The 13,182-nt window shown below is 41.5% G+C and overlaps 1 protein-coding gene across 12 annotated transcripts in view; it reads right to left on the bottom strand.

Annotated features, from left to right (window-relative positions):
* FAT3 (FAT atypical cadherin 3) overlaps positions 1-13,182 on the bottom strand; it is a 407,855-nt gene that overhangs the window by 313,991 nt on the left and 80,682 nt on the right. The gene's annotated exons all lie outside the window — the stretch shown is intronic.

Genomic DNA, 13,182 nt, shown 5'->3' with positions numbered 1-13,182 from the left:
ATAAAAAGTCATTATACAGTCATTACTTTAAATACAGATACATTCAGAAAAGGCCAGGTGCCTCACTTCAAGAATCTAAATTGTGAGGTCAAGCAGAGACAGAGTAAGTGGAGGCACTGGCTGAAGGTTGCTGGAGGGTACTGCAGAAGCTGGGAGCCAAGTCCTGCTTATCGCTTCCGCCTTGAAAGCAGAGGAAAGGAGCCTGAGGAAACTAGGCAGGTGCTTACAGTAAGGCAGTGGGAATAAACGTCTCTGTTACGGAGTACATGCACTGCTACTTGTGAAAATCATAAAAATTGATTTTAAAAGGCAATCATTGAAAGACCCAATGCACATACACGTTGTTCTCATTGTCATTTAAAAGCTGCTTGAAAATGTAGCTTTCTCCAAGCTAGAATACAGGGAGGAAAAGGATAGGAAAAGTTGTCAATAATGACAGAGGTTAATTTAAACTTCCAACATGATTTCAACTTCCCTAAGGAGATCTATAAATTGCCTGCAAGTTTTGGAATATGAATTCACGTTAGTTATTACCTCCAATGTAACAGAGGGACTATTGCAGTTTCAGTACTAACAACAATCAATTTATCATACTGATATTGCAATGTCCACACACAACACTCAACTTCCTGATCCCAGTCTATAACCCATTGTTTAACACACTGATCAATTTTGTCAATTCTCCCAAGTGTTTGTCAAAGCACTCATCTTTCAATACACTTATTTTCACATGCAGTTTTCCCCCTGCTTTGTTTCCTTCTTATTTTCTTCTTATTATACAAAAAAAAAAACCCAACCCACCAAAAAAAAGGAAAGAAACTCTTTAAAAAAGAGAATAAAAATATAAGATTATAACACCTTCTGGACCTGCATTCCCCAGCAACCAGCAAATTTCATTCATGGCAGTTCCTTTTCTGAATATGCCCACTCAATTATTGTGCATATACCATGTGAGTCCTACAATTAACATCTTGTTCCATACAGTTCATACATCAAATAAGCACAATTCTCCAGTATGCTTTGGGTACATGAGGGAACAGGTCTCCCCACGCTCAGGTTGACCTCCAGGAGCCCCAGGATGGAATTTTTCTACTTCATCTAAGATTATTTTATTGTTGTCGCCATTTTGTTCAGCTCAAAGATCAGCAGTGGCACCCTATTCTTCAGCACAACAAACATTCATCAATTTAATCCACCAGTATGAAAATATCAGTCACTTATTTTCATGGGGCCTCATGTGATCACTTTTGAGTACTGACATTAAAAGCTGTTGCTTCAGACTACTGTGGGAGATGATGCTAGTTGTATTTTATATATATACATATATATGTGTGTGTGTATGTATATATAGACATATATATATATATATACACACAACATACAATAAACTGCCGAGGAAAAGCCAGCCAATGAAAGTGAGAAATTCTAATGAGACACAACTCATGAGAAAATAAAGGGCTCTTCTATGAGGTGCATTATTAAAACAATCAACAGACAATCACTGTATTGCTGCCTTTCATGAAGAGCATTTCAGCATCCTTTGTCTATACTACAATACCAGTCCCTCCCCCTGCTAAGAGAGAGAGAATTTTTGCTGGCTTACAAAAGATACTGGTATGTTTCATATGAGCACCTAGACTTCTTCCACCACAGTTCAGCAACTTCCTAGAAATTCATTTTCCTATCCTTTGGAGTAAGGAAATGAATTGTCTTATCCTGTTTATGTCTCATTTGGTGGTCTAGTTTCTCCTGTCCATGCCATAGCTCAGCATGAGCTGGTTTCTCTGCATCTTTCAGGGTTGTCAACATCAGGTTTTCAAGTCCAGCATAACTGGAAATCAGTTTTCCTGAGAACATCATCGCTACAAAAAAAATTATTCGAAACTTTACTTTCAGCCCTACTAAAGGTTACAGACTGCTGTGACAGAGAGGCACCAAAGTAGATATTTACAAAGCTCTGTGATTAAGGCAACCTAACAAAAAAGTTGCGTATATCCTAGGCAATATAACACAACAACCTTATGCTCCTATTCCATTTATCTTGTAATTTCTAGAGAAAGCCAAGGCTAAGACCGAATCTCAAACACACTGCGGCAAACCCAGTCATGTCAATAGTCTACAAAGTTTTAGAGGTTCAGTGCAATCAGTATCAGTCCTGAAACACTAAATTCCACCTGGAAGCAGCATATGTATACATGTGTGTGTGTGTGCACGCGCTATTGAAAGCATGTTTTAGCTATGTGTACATATGTATACACAAACACACAGTTTGTGTATTTTTAGGCAGAATTTCATGGTTGGCACTGGAAAAATTGGACCTTTTTGTCAGGCAGCACTTTCAGAGTTTGATTTCATTTCACATGTGGTATGCAGAGTTTTAAAAAGCTCCTCATTGAAGTTATTCATCTATCCATATATTTATATGGCTATCATCATTATATTATATGAAAGTCCCAATGGATGAGCTATTAAGCTGCCACTTGGGCAACCCAAGAATGTTTTATTCATTTACTGAATTCCTTTCTTCTGGGATATTTATTTTTAAGGGCTCATAATACATACATACTTAACACACAGGAAATGTAATGAGATAGGTTACAGAAACAAAGTACAAAGCAACCCGCCGTAAATTAGGAGGCATTTCTTTAAAGGCACTTCTTGTCAAAAAATGTTATGGTTTCAAGTGAAGAGAAGGGTTGTGATTACTTTTGCTTGGTTTTAAAATGTTTAGGCAGGAACTACTAAAAAATAAAATCCCCTGGTACTGCCCAACATAGTTAGTATGAAAGAAAAAAAAAGGAAAAAAGAAAGGAAATTAATGGGAAAGGGAACTGGGAAAAGGCAAAAGCTTTCTGAGAGAAGAAAACTGCTCTACAACAGCAGCAGAGACTAAAAGGAAACAACTCCCTTCTAACTACCCACGGAGGTGAAAAAATGACACAATGTAGCAGTCCAGCATCTTTCCACTCCACCTCTCATCAAGTATTCTGGCCTTGAAGAGGGAAGGAAAAAATGGAAAAATAGAACAGTGTGTTTTGATTTTTAAATACTCTTTAAAATAAACTTAAACATCAGGGAGAACTCTATAATTTCAAATTCAGTTCATCATTCGAGTCATTTCCTGTTGCTCCTTGAACAAAGACTAACTATGTGACCCAAACCTTGCAGAATAGCTGCAAGGACCTGTAGGTGGCTGGTACTCCTTAGAGGAATGGAGAGAGGTATTATCATCATTCCTTTATCTCATCTTGGCTCTGGCAACCTCCAGTCTGGGCTGCATCCAAACATAACACCCCACCAGACAGAGACAGAAGACTGAAGTCCCAGGAACTGCCAGGATTCGTGCACACCAAGAATGTGGCTCTAACTCAGTGAGCAGATAGGAAACAAGTGCTGTGTGTTCCTTGGTTCGACTCCTTCTCCCTAGGCTAATTTTTCTAATTCCAGAGATCTCTACACCATAAAATACTTGAAAAAGAAAACAGTGCATATGTCTCTTGGGTAAACAAGAGCCAAAAGGTCTTTTACAGAATATAAAGAATACAGCAGGCAAATTTCTTCAGCGAACAGGAGGAATAAGCTTTTAGCAGGGCACAGAAGGGATAACAGAAGAGCCTTCTCCTCTCTCCCTACTTTACCTCCAAGCCCAGTTATACCCTGTGAGCATGTTTCCAGTTGGCCATTAGGCAAATTAATTCAGGTGATGTGACTAGCTTATACAAAACAACCATTAAAGACTTTTTTACATGACCTTTGAAGACAGAAGAAACCCATCTGTGCTTTAACTTCCAGCTTCACTCAACGAAGGGTGAAGAACCCAATGGAGTTCTTATACGTAGGTCCTCTGGGCTATGAGGAGGAAAAAGCAGCTTCTCGACTTCAGATGACAAATTTCTGAGAGTCAAGGTATTTATGCACCAGTGTGTATGGGGAAAAAAAGGGATCAAGAAACCTTGACTTAAAGGTTTTCATGTTAATTAGTATTTCTCTTGGTGAAGCTGGGAAAGGAAAGGTATCTCCTCACACAGGACAGGACTGGTGACCTCATGGTATGGAAAAATACTACAGTTTGAAATTACTGTTGCTTCCTTGAGAGAGTTGTCACAATTCTCTTTCACATGGTAGCTATTTAAATTTTACTAAATAAGCAGCTTTAGAGTAAAAAAGGTATATGTGGAAATGTAAAGGTATTTTTAGGAAGCAGAAGAACAATAACACCACATGCACATGAAGCCTGAAGAGTATGTAGAGAAGTCATGCATTCACTGCAGGAACAGAAGCTCTTGATTTCTTTGGAAGTGATCTTAATTTTACAAGGTAACTCCTTTCACTCAAACGTCAACATAACAACAGCCAATCCATTCTTGTGGTCTCGTCATCAAAGCACAAATCCCACAAGCTTGCCACACAGGCATGAAACCTCTTCTTCTCAATGTTCTTTTCTATCAACAACAGCAACTTGACTACACAAAAACTTCTGCATGACCAGGCCACAAGATCTGCAAAATGGATAAAATGAAGATTGCAAAGCATTGTGATAGGTTTGCAGTTGTCACCTATGAAAGGCTTACATCAAGCTGCATTAGTGATAGAAAAAATTTGACAACAAATGTTTTGTCAATATTGCAACCAGGAGGTGAGAGCCCGTGTACATCAGTGCCCTCTCTTGGAAGCACAGAACCACTAAAAACTCTTCCGAACTCATGGAAATTAGTGTTTAGGCATATGGAAGATATCAGTCTAGGAGTTTAAAGACCAAGGTGCCATTCTTCCTGCAAAGCTCAAGCACAGACTAGAGAGAGACATGGATTTTTTAACTCTCCTCTTATTACACAGGCAATGTTGTCAATTACACTAGCACGTTGTCAAATGAATACTAAGGGAAAAAAGCATGTTTAAACAACACTTTTCCTAGCCAGACAACTTCCTCGCACTCCACAGCAACTCGCCCAGTTAGGAAAGGCTAACAATTTACTGGCCAGGAAAACAAATCAGAACACAGAGTAAGAATTTAGAACTTGTGCCATACAGAAATGAATTAAAGATGTGTGTTCAAATTTAGGCAGGAGGGGAAAAAAAACCTTACTGACACCAACAGATTTACAACAGGAAATATATTCATGGAGCTACCTGCTCCCTGATGAGCACGAAGATCTGCTTTTCCATATATATGACTATATCATGATGTGTTTATCCCCAAAAGAGAAGGTGAAGACAAAATGATCATTTCTGCAGAGTAAGCCCTTGCAAGAGACAGCGCTATAAATCCTAACCTTTCTCAGAGCTGCAAATCCTCCTGCTGCCTGCATGTCATTCCACACGGGAGACAGGCCGCTCAGCGTGTAGCAAGTGTAATTCAGGCCGTCCCTAGGAAGTGAAGATTTAGCCACCCAGCTGTATGTTATGAATAACTTTGTTTTGCTAGCAGGTGCTGGGGATTTTTCCATACAACACCAATTTTTGGCAAGTATCAGTTCATCAGCAAATGCTTCCACTAGCGAGCAGGAGCCGGGCATCATTTTTCTTCCTGAAGAGAGGGTGCAAAGGGTCTCCTGGACTCTCCCCTCGAGGATGAAACGTGGCTTGGGGAAATGGCAGGAGGAGGGGGTAGGAATAATTTGCTGCCATGTGAGATCTGTCAAAAGTGAATTCCTGGGAGCCACCTTACAAAGGATTTGAGCTTGTCCCTTGGTGGTCCGCCCCCAGGGAAACAAAGGCTGATAACCAGTTTTCATGCTTTGTGTGTCTCAAATCCCCCCTGGCTCCTGCGTCTTAGTCACTGTAAAATGGGGATGGCTTTGGGGCAGTTTCAAAAAGAGCTGGTTATTTTCATGGGGACTTCCTTATGAAACACACTCAATAACATTATTTCTTGCTTATCTGGCCTTTTTTTCCCCCCTTACGTTTTACTCATAAATCTACTTTGACCCTCATCCAAAGAGCTCTAGCTTGAACGCTCTTTCAAGGTGCCATGTCAGCAGCAAAAATCCAGCACTGGTGAGTCCCACTCCTGTCACTGCTGGTCTTTCCCTAGCTCTCCCTTCACCACCTTCATCCAAGTAACTTTGGATCCCCTCCAACCAACCAGCTTTTTACCAAGCTGCACCTCTGATCCTCAGGGGCAAGAGCTCTACTCGTACACCCAGAGACTACTGAGGGTGGGGAGCAGGACCACAGCCTGCCATGGGGCACATTCCAGCTGCATACAGTGGGACTTGAGCAGAGATCTGACTGGGCTCTTTGCAACTCTGCCCTTACCATAATGCAAATAATAATAATAATACAATTGAGACCAGATAGTCTTTTGTACAAAATCCTAGAGCAACCCAAATCTCAACACTTTTCAATACCTGGTGAAACACAACAATGGAACAAGCACTTTGTGAGCCGCAGCACTGATGTGAATGGGATGACCCCGCAGCTAAAAAAGCACATTCCACCTTTCCCACACAAGGCTCAGTTCCCACCATGAACTCTCTTCCACGGTTGTTTTCCTGAAAACTCACACCCGCTAGTCCCAACTGCTGCTGGTTGCTGCCTCCGGTCTGCTCTGTGTTTGGAATACTGCACATACTCCTTTTGACAGCTTTCACAGGCTTGTATAAACTATTTGGATATAGTTTATAGTAAGAAAGAAGTCCATGAGATTTACAACTACTGTTTCCAGGGCCATAATAGGTATGTAGGTATAAGGACTGCAGTAAGCTGTTACTCTCAGAGGAAAAAAATACTATATATCTCCCTCAGACACTGTGTGTGGGGAGGTATGGCAGCTCAAATGGTCCAGACCTTTATATATGGGCAAATGAAGGAAGATTGAAAATAGAGATGCATATACAAAAGCTTCTTCACTGTTGACAGCTCCATGTAAAATGCACAACACAAAATGGAGATTAAGGAGAAAGACTGTCAGGTTGGACTAGGTGATATTTAAAGATCCCTCCCAATCCTAATTCTATGGTTCTATGATTATGAGATGCCAAATCAAAATCATGATCGTCCAGTAAAGATTTTACAAAGAGACTGTAGGATAAAGTTTTTCACTCTGCACCAAAGAAGACATATGAATGTATCCAGGTGCCTTTAAGAAAATTAAACAAAACAATTAAACAGAACAATCACTTGAGAAATAGCTAGATCTTACTAGACATGAAGAAAGAAAAAAAAAAATTTTATTGATGCTAGGAATTGGATTATTGGTTTTGCAATGCCATTTCTCTGCAAGATAGCTGTGACACACAGCAACAGAAAGAGATCATGATGGAAGTGGAAGGAGAAAATATTTTGATTGAGATTCTCAACAAGTTTGAGATTTGAGAACAAAACTTAGATTTAGCAATGAACATTTTTCCTTTACGGCAGGACAGGAATCTGCAGGGTGCTGGCACTTGCTGCTGTGTCACAGGCATAACACGGAGCTGCTTCTGGAGCAACACACTGGAGCTGTCTACAACCAACTAGAGATATCTACGTGGGTCTGGCTTCTAGGCACTGCAGAGCAGCCACCTTTCTGAAAGCCAGCTCCCCAAAATCTGCCTCTCGGTGGCCCTCTGATGAAAGTGTCTCTGAAAACTTGGACAAACTGTAAGAGCCCACAACTATCCGTAAAAAAAAAAGAAAGGAAAAAAAAACCAAAGAAAAAGACTGTTGATAAATACAGTGGCTGCTCTCCAACTTTTTCTGCAAAACATCAGAAAGTTTGTTATTTGTTCAAACAGGCAGTATCTAGAGAGAGGGCTGTTGCCATTACTTTTTAAAATTACATTCAGCTCAGGCCATAGTAGTTGGTTAACCTGCCTAAGTAAGAAGCCATCCACAGCTGCATCAGGTCAAAGAAATCACACTTTCTCTCAGATAAGTGGAATACACACTGCAGACATCATGTGGGAAATAGAAAAGTAGATGGAGTCAGCCTTAAAGCTAACAGTTCTGAGAGAAACCTAGAAATTTCCTTCCAACTCATATGTTAAGGTTCAATCACTGCAAAGAGGTAAGCTCCCCAACAAAGCTGGCCTTGGACTGCTATATGCATTAGAAATGCCCAAAGCCTTACAAGGTGCTAAATCCAATTATTTTGAAGGGGATAAAATAATATACTATTTTCCATGCACACAAGGGAGTGCTTGTGGCACTCAGAGAGACAGATCTGCCTTGGCTATGTGGAAGAACTTCTGGTACCACCTCTGGTGCCACCTCCACCAGTCGCCCCTACCCAGAGACCAGTCCCCAAGGGAAAGGCACAGCACTGGAACTCTTCTGCACGCTGGACCTCACCTGCATTCAAACATTTCACCCATACTGAAACCACCTTTCTTCCCCCCTCCAGTGGTTGGCTCATGCACAGATATTTGAGATGATAACCACTTTTTAGCTAACCACAGCTTCAGCTTTCCAACTCGGCCAGTTCAGTCACCATAGCTGGGAGTCCCTCAAAGCCAGTTGCATGTTTGGAAAGGTTCAACTTTGCAGGCATGGCTCAATTAAAAGCTCCACAGAGCAGAGATCCCTATTTAAAGCTGAACTGTTCTCTTTTGTTTATTTATAGCAAAACCATTAATTGCTAATCACATATTTGTTTGCTGAAAAACCAACGCTCCAAAATAAACACCAAGTTTAAAGACTGTTCACAGAACACTGAACGGTATCAGGAACAGTGCTAAAAATGTAAATCAGAAACATCAAAATGCATCAGGACTTCAACTGGAGGAACAAACAACCCATTATTTCTGTGCCAGAAAAGAGGTTACCCATAAGCCACCGGTTACCCACAGAGTCATCTACAGTCCAGCAGTTATTTATGTCCTGAAGAATAACAGACATCATGGCAGAGTATCTGTTGAAAATATCTTCATGGCAATCAGGATATGTTAGATTAAATGAGGTATCTCTTAATGCAGATTTTTGATAACCACCTTGGAAAAGTGCCTTTAAAATATTTGGCATAAGAGGCAGAACCTCAGAAAAAGTATATTTTCATTTATGATCTAGTTTCAAATATCAAAATCATACAAAATTAAAAAAAGAAGAAAAAAGAAGCTTGGCTTTCTTTTAGCTCTCCTCACTAACAGAGCCCCATGCTTCCCTCTGGAGAAGCATGTTCCTCAAATATCTACCGGAGCACTGCATGGAAAGCCAAGGAAAACTAGCCATACAGAGCTATGATCTCTGCCCTTTCTCTGTGAAAGGCACTTTACACAAGCACAACAGCCCAGGCTTCATGGAGAGCCTCACCACCAGTCACACTGGGAAGCAGGAACAAACTCCATTGCACACTGCTATCTACCTCCTGCAATTCCTGTGGGTACTGGACTTCTCTGAGGCACCCACACTCACTGGCTGTCACAAAAGCTTCAACTGCAAAGTGCCTCCACCTACCCTGACAGCACTGCCCTTGAGGTCCCTGATTTTTGTGCATAGTTGAAGGTCAGGTCAGTGCACACACTTAGCCCATTTCTAGATGAGGAAACAGGCACAGCAGCTCAAGCCCCATGCCTCAGGTTACACAGGAGACCCCTCCCACATACTCCAGCTCTCACTGCCTCGCTATGCTGCCCTTGGTACCTGCAAAATCTAGGGCAGGAAGGTTTCCCTACAAAGCAATACTCGCCAGCATTTTTGGCCTAAATTTCCAGAACACCGGGTCATTCAGTTTTCTCACCACCACTGCAGTGGCTACCATTCAAAACTCATCACAGGTCAGCAGTTTGAGTTTGGTCTTCAAAATCACATGTAGATCTTGGAAAGTTAAGTGGACACTGATCATGAAATGGAGACCAGTAAGGCAGGGGTAATAAGAACAACAGGGGTATATTAGTAACACTGACAACATTATCAACAGTGTTATGACTCCATTATGTTGTTGACAATGGCAGCCACTAGGAAGAATGGCCACATCTCAATGCCTCACCCTTTTCTATTTGTTCTGGAGTCAGGATCACCTGCAGCCAAAGGCCAAGTTGCAAAGCCTGCGCTCCCAAATCCTGGGCATGCACACCAAACACTGGCTGGAGTAAATCCTCTAACCATGCAAGGCAAGGTCCCCCTAACACTGCATTCATCATGTCTGCCTCCCGTACGTCAGTCTGCCGTCAGACTCCTTGGTCTGACTGCTCCCTGCCTCTTGGGAGCCCACACTGTAGTGGTGCCACACCAAGTCCCCGCAGATAAATCTTCTGAATAGAGCCACCCCATCCCGTAGACACTTTGACAAGCAGAGGAGTTGGTAGTCAAGTGGCCACCTCACATCACATGCTGAACATTCAACCTAGTGCTTGCCAATAAATGGGGCAGGTCACACGTCCCCAAGCTGCTGATCCATGTTCCCAAAACACAGACAGTCACTTGTGGGGAGAGATAAGATGTGGTTATGTCAGTCACTGGCTCTACACCTTCTGTTTGTGCACCAGGAGGGGAGGACTCAGTGCTGGCAACACCATACCATCCCCACCTGTTCCCTCAAAACCCAGGCTGCTCCATCATTTCTGCCTCATCCCAAGGGTGCCATGATGGTGTGCAGCTTCCAGGAGATGCAGTAGGCAAAGGTACATGGATACTCCCTCTTGGAGCATCCCACAGAAGCAAGCTCAGGCCACATGTTCACCATTTTCTTACCATTTTTCTTCTGACAAGAGAAGGAGAAAGCTGCTCAGCTGAAATAAAAAGGACTCCAGCCTAAGTAACAACACTTAACTCATGCCCAGTGAGGCTCACTGCTCCTGAATTTGAAACCTCCGTTTAAAATGAAGTTCCATATAACAAGGCATTACTTGCAAATAGCTCTTCCTCGGGCTTCACCACGCACTGACTGAAAGGCAGCTGCCATTTCAACCTGACCCCTGCAAATCTCCAGAAAGGTAAAAAACCAAAAGAAGCTGTTTCAGAGAGCATCAGGTCAAAGATCAAAATCATTGGAAGTAACTTAACCTGTTTCCTCTGTGTTTTAAGATAAAAGTATATGGGAGGCGGGGAAGGGGGTAAAAGAGATATAGAATAGCAATGTAGGTATAGAATACCTACAAATCCACACAGAAGGGGGAAAAAAGCAGCATGCCTTGCTTGTGAAATTATTATGGGTAAGGACAAAATATCTGTGTATATAATACAGTTCTATACCACTTCGATAGGAAAAGACTGCCAATAACTTTTGGCATATGAAGGCTGCTGTGAGGACTTCAATAAAACTGAGTGTACTGTAAAAGAGCCTTCTCATATGCATCCCTAGAATTTATCTTCAAATGCCACTTTATTAAATTCTGTATTCTCTGGCTTTTGGAAAAAAGCTTTTATTTTATTAAATGAACTACACAATATATTGTTTCTCTGAAGAAAAAGCATCAGTGGGAATATAAAGTAGTTCTTTTAACACTAAAAAATGCACGACGTTTTGAACTTGAAACCAGCTTGCAGTAAGTGAGCACACTTGTAGTTTGAGTGAGGGTGTACACACACACGTACAACCCATTTCATCACGCCCAGCTGCCCTCATACCTCATGTAATTACACAGCCTGTGACAGTTACAGACATTTCAGAGTTTAAATCCTTGTTGCTGTATATCTAAGGGATATCCCAACGAGGATATTCCAACGAGGTCTCAAAGAACATGAAAGCATTAATTCTTTTTTTGACATGCAAAAATATTGCTCCCAAGCAGACATTCCTCAAGTGCATATGAAAGCATCCTCTGCAGTCAGTGGAACAATCAGATGCGCTGAAAGCCATGGAGGTGACACACACAGAGCTTCATGCTCATGTGCAGGATCAGTGAAGGGCCACGACAGACAGTGCATCACCGTGTGAGCCTGGGCACCACAGCCTGAGGCTCCTACCAACTTCTTTGCAAGAGTTGCAGACACACTGCACAACTAAACCTAATTATATTCAGACATAATCCTTTCATGCCACAGCTTGGTGATCACTTTACAGCAGGATAAGCCACCGTGGCCACCAAAGCAGCTGTTCTAGACTCAATCCCCCAGCTTTTTCCTGTTGGGTTTTTCTTGTGTTTTTATTTTTTGTAGTTTGTGTGTGTATCCACAGTATGGCATTGTTTTTGTTGTCGTTATTGTTGGTTTGGGTTTTGTTTATTTGCTTTCTGTTAATTTTGTTCTCAGTGGGTATTGAGCTGCCCTATTGCAAATATGCCTGTGAACAAAAGGGAGGGAGGGAGACGGGAACGGGTGCCTGGGGCAGGCAGGAGAGATCCTTTCCATGTCCATGGCAGCTCAAACTGTTTGTTAAACAACAGCCGGAGTTGAGGCAACCAAGATGGTGTGTAAAGAGCAGAAAGTACCTTCGAGAAACATACTGAACACTATCAAAATACCCAAGCCTTAAATAGACACATGAAGTATTTAAATGCTTTCACACCCATAACAAATTTTGTTTACTGCCCAGCATTTAAACAGCTTTTTCTTTACTATTGTAAAATTGTTCCCAAACAGTGTGAATTTCATGTTACAATGAATAGTAGCACTCTAACCCCTATTTACAACTCATTCAGCAACATAACTCCAGAAATGGCACTCAGGATTTCCACACTTTAAGAAATAAAACCAGTTCTTGGCTCAAAAGAATTTGTGTGAATTAGCTGACAAGAATCACTTCCTTTTGTTCTTGCTCTTTGATATAGAATATTAAAGGAAAAAGAGACTCACTAACCAAGTAATATGAAAAACTTTTATTAAAACCATTAGAACCACGACACGTTAACGTCCCTCTCATAATTATATGCAAAATGTTCAGTATCCAAGGAAACAGCGTAGTAATGAAGTTGGAGACTGCTGTATAAATGCACCTTCTAAATCACCACCAAAAATGTCTATTCCAGAGGGACTGGCCAGTTTATTAGTGTGTGACACCCTGATTGCTTAGACATGCTACAGCTTAAAAACAAAAAGCTAACAAGCTACTTTTACATAAAGGGCCCTTTTGTTTCCCATGTATGAACAGCCCCTTCTTAGCATCTAGTTACAGAGTTCCTCTGCAGAGCTGAAGATTTCTCTAAGCCCGTATTCACCTCCATGGGAGCTGTTCAGTAATGATGGACACTAATTAAACTGCATAACCAGCAACAAATGAGGCAGAGATGCTGTCCTTTGCTCCAAGTTCTCAGCAAACTGAAATGTGCAATAGGAGAAATACTGAAACTGTGCTCTTCTCTGAAGCCCATTGGTCTGAAAGCC

The sequence above is a fragment of the Corvus hawaiiensis genome, chromosome 2, assembly GCF_020740725.1.
Source record: "Corvus hawaiiensis isolate bCorHaw1 chromosome 2, bCorHaw1.pri.cur, whole genome shotgun sequence".
Taxonomy (NCBI): Eukaryota; Metazoa; Chordata; class Aves; order Passeriformes; family Corvidae; genus Corvus; species Corvus hawaiiensis.
Note: the sequence above shows the minus strand (reverse complement) of the source record. Positions and strands in the feature narration are given on the sequence as shown.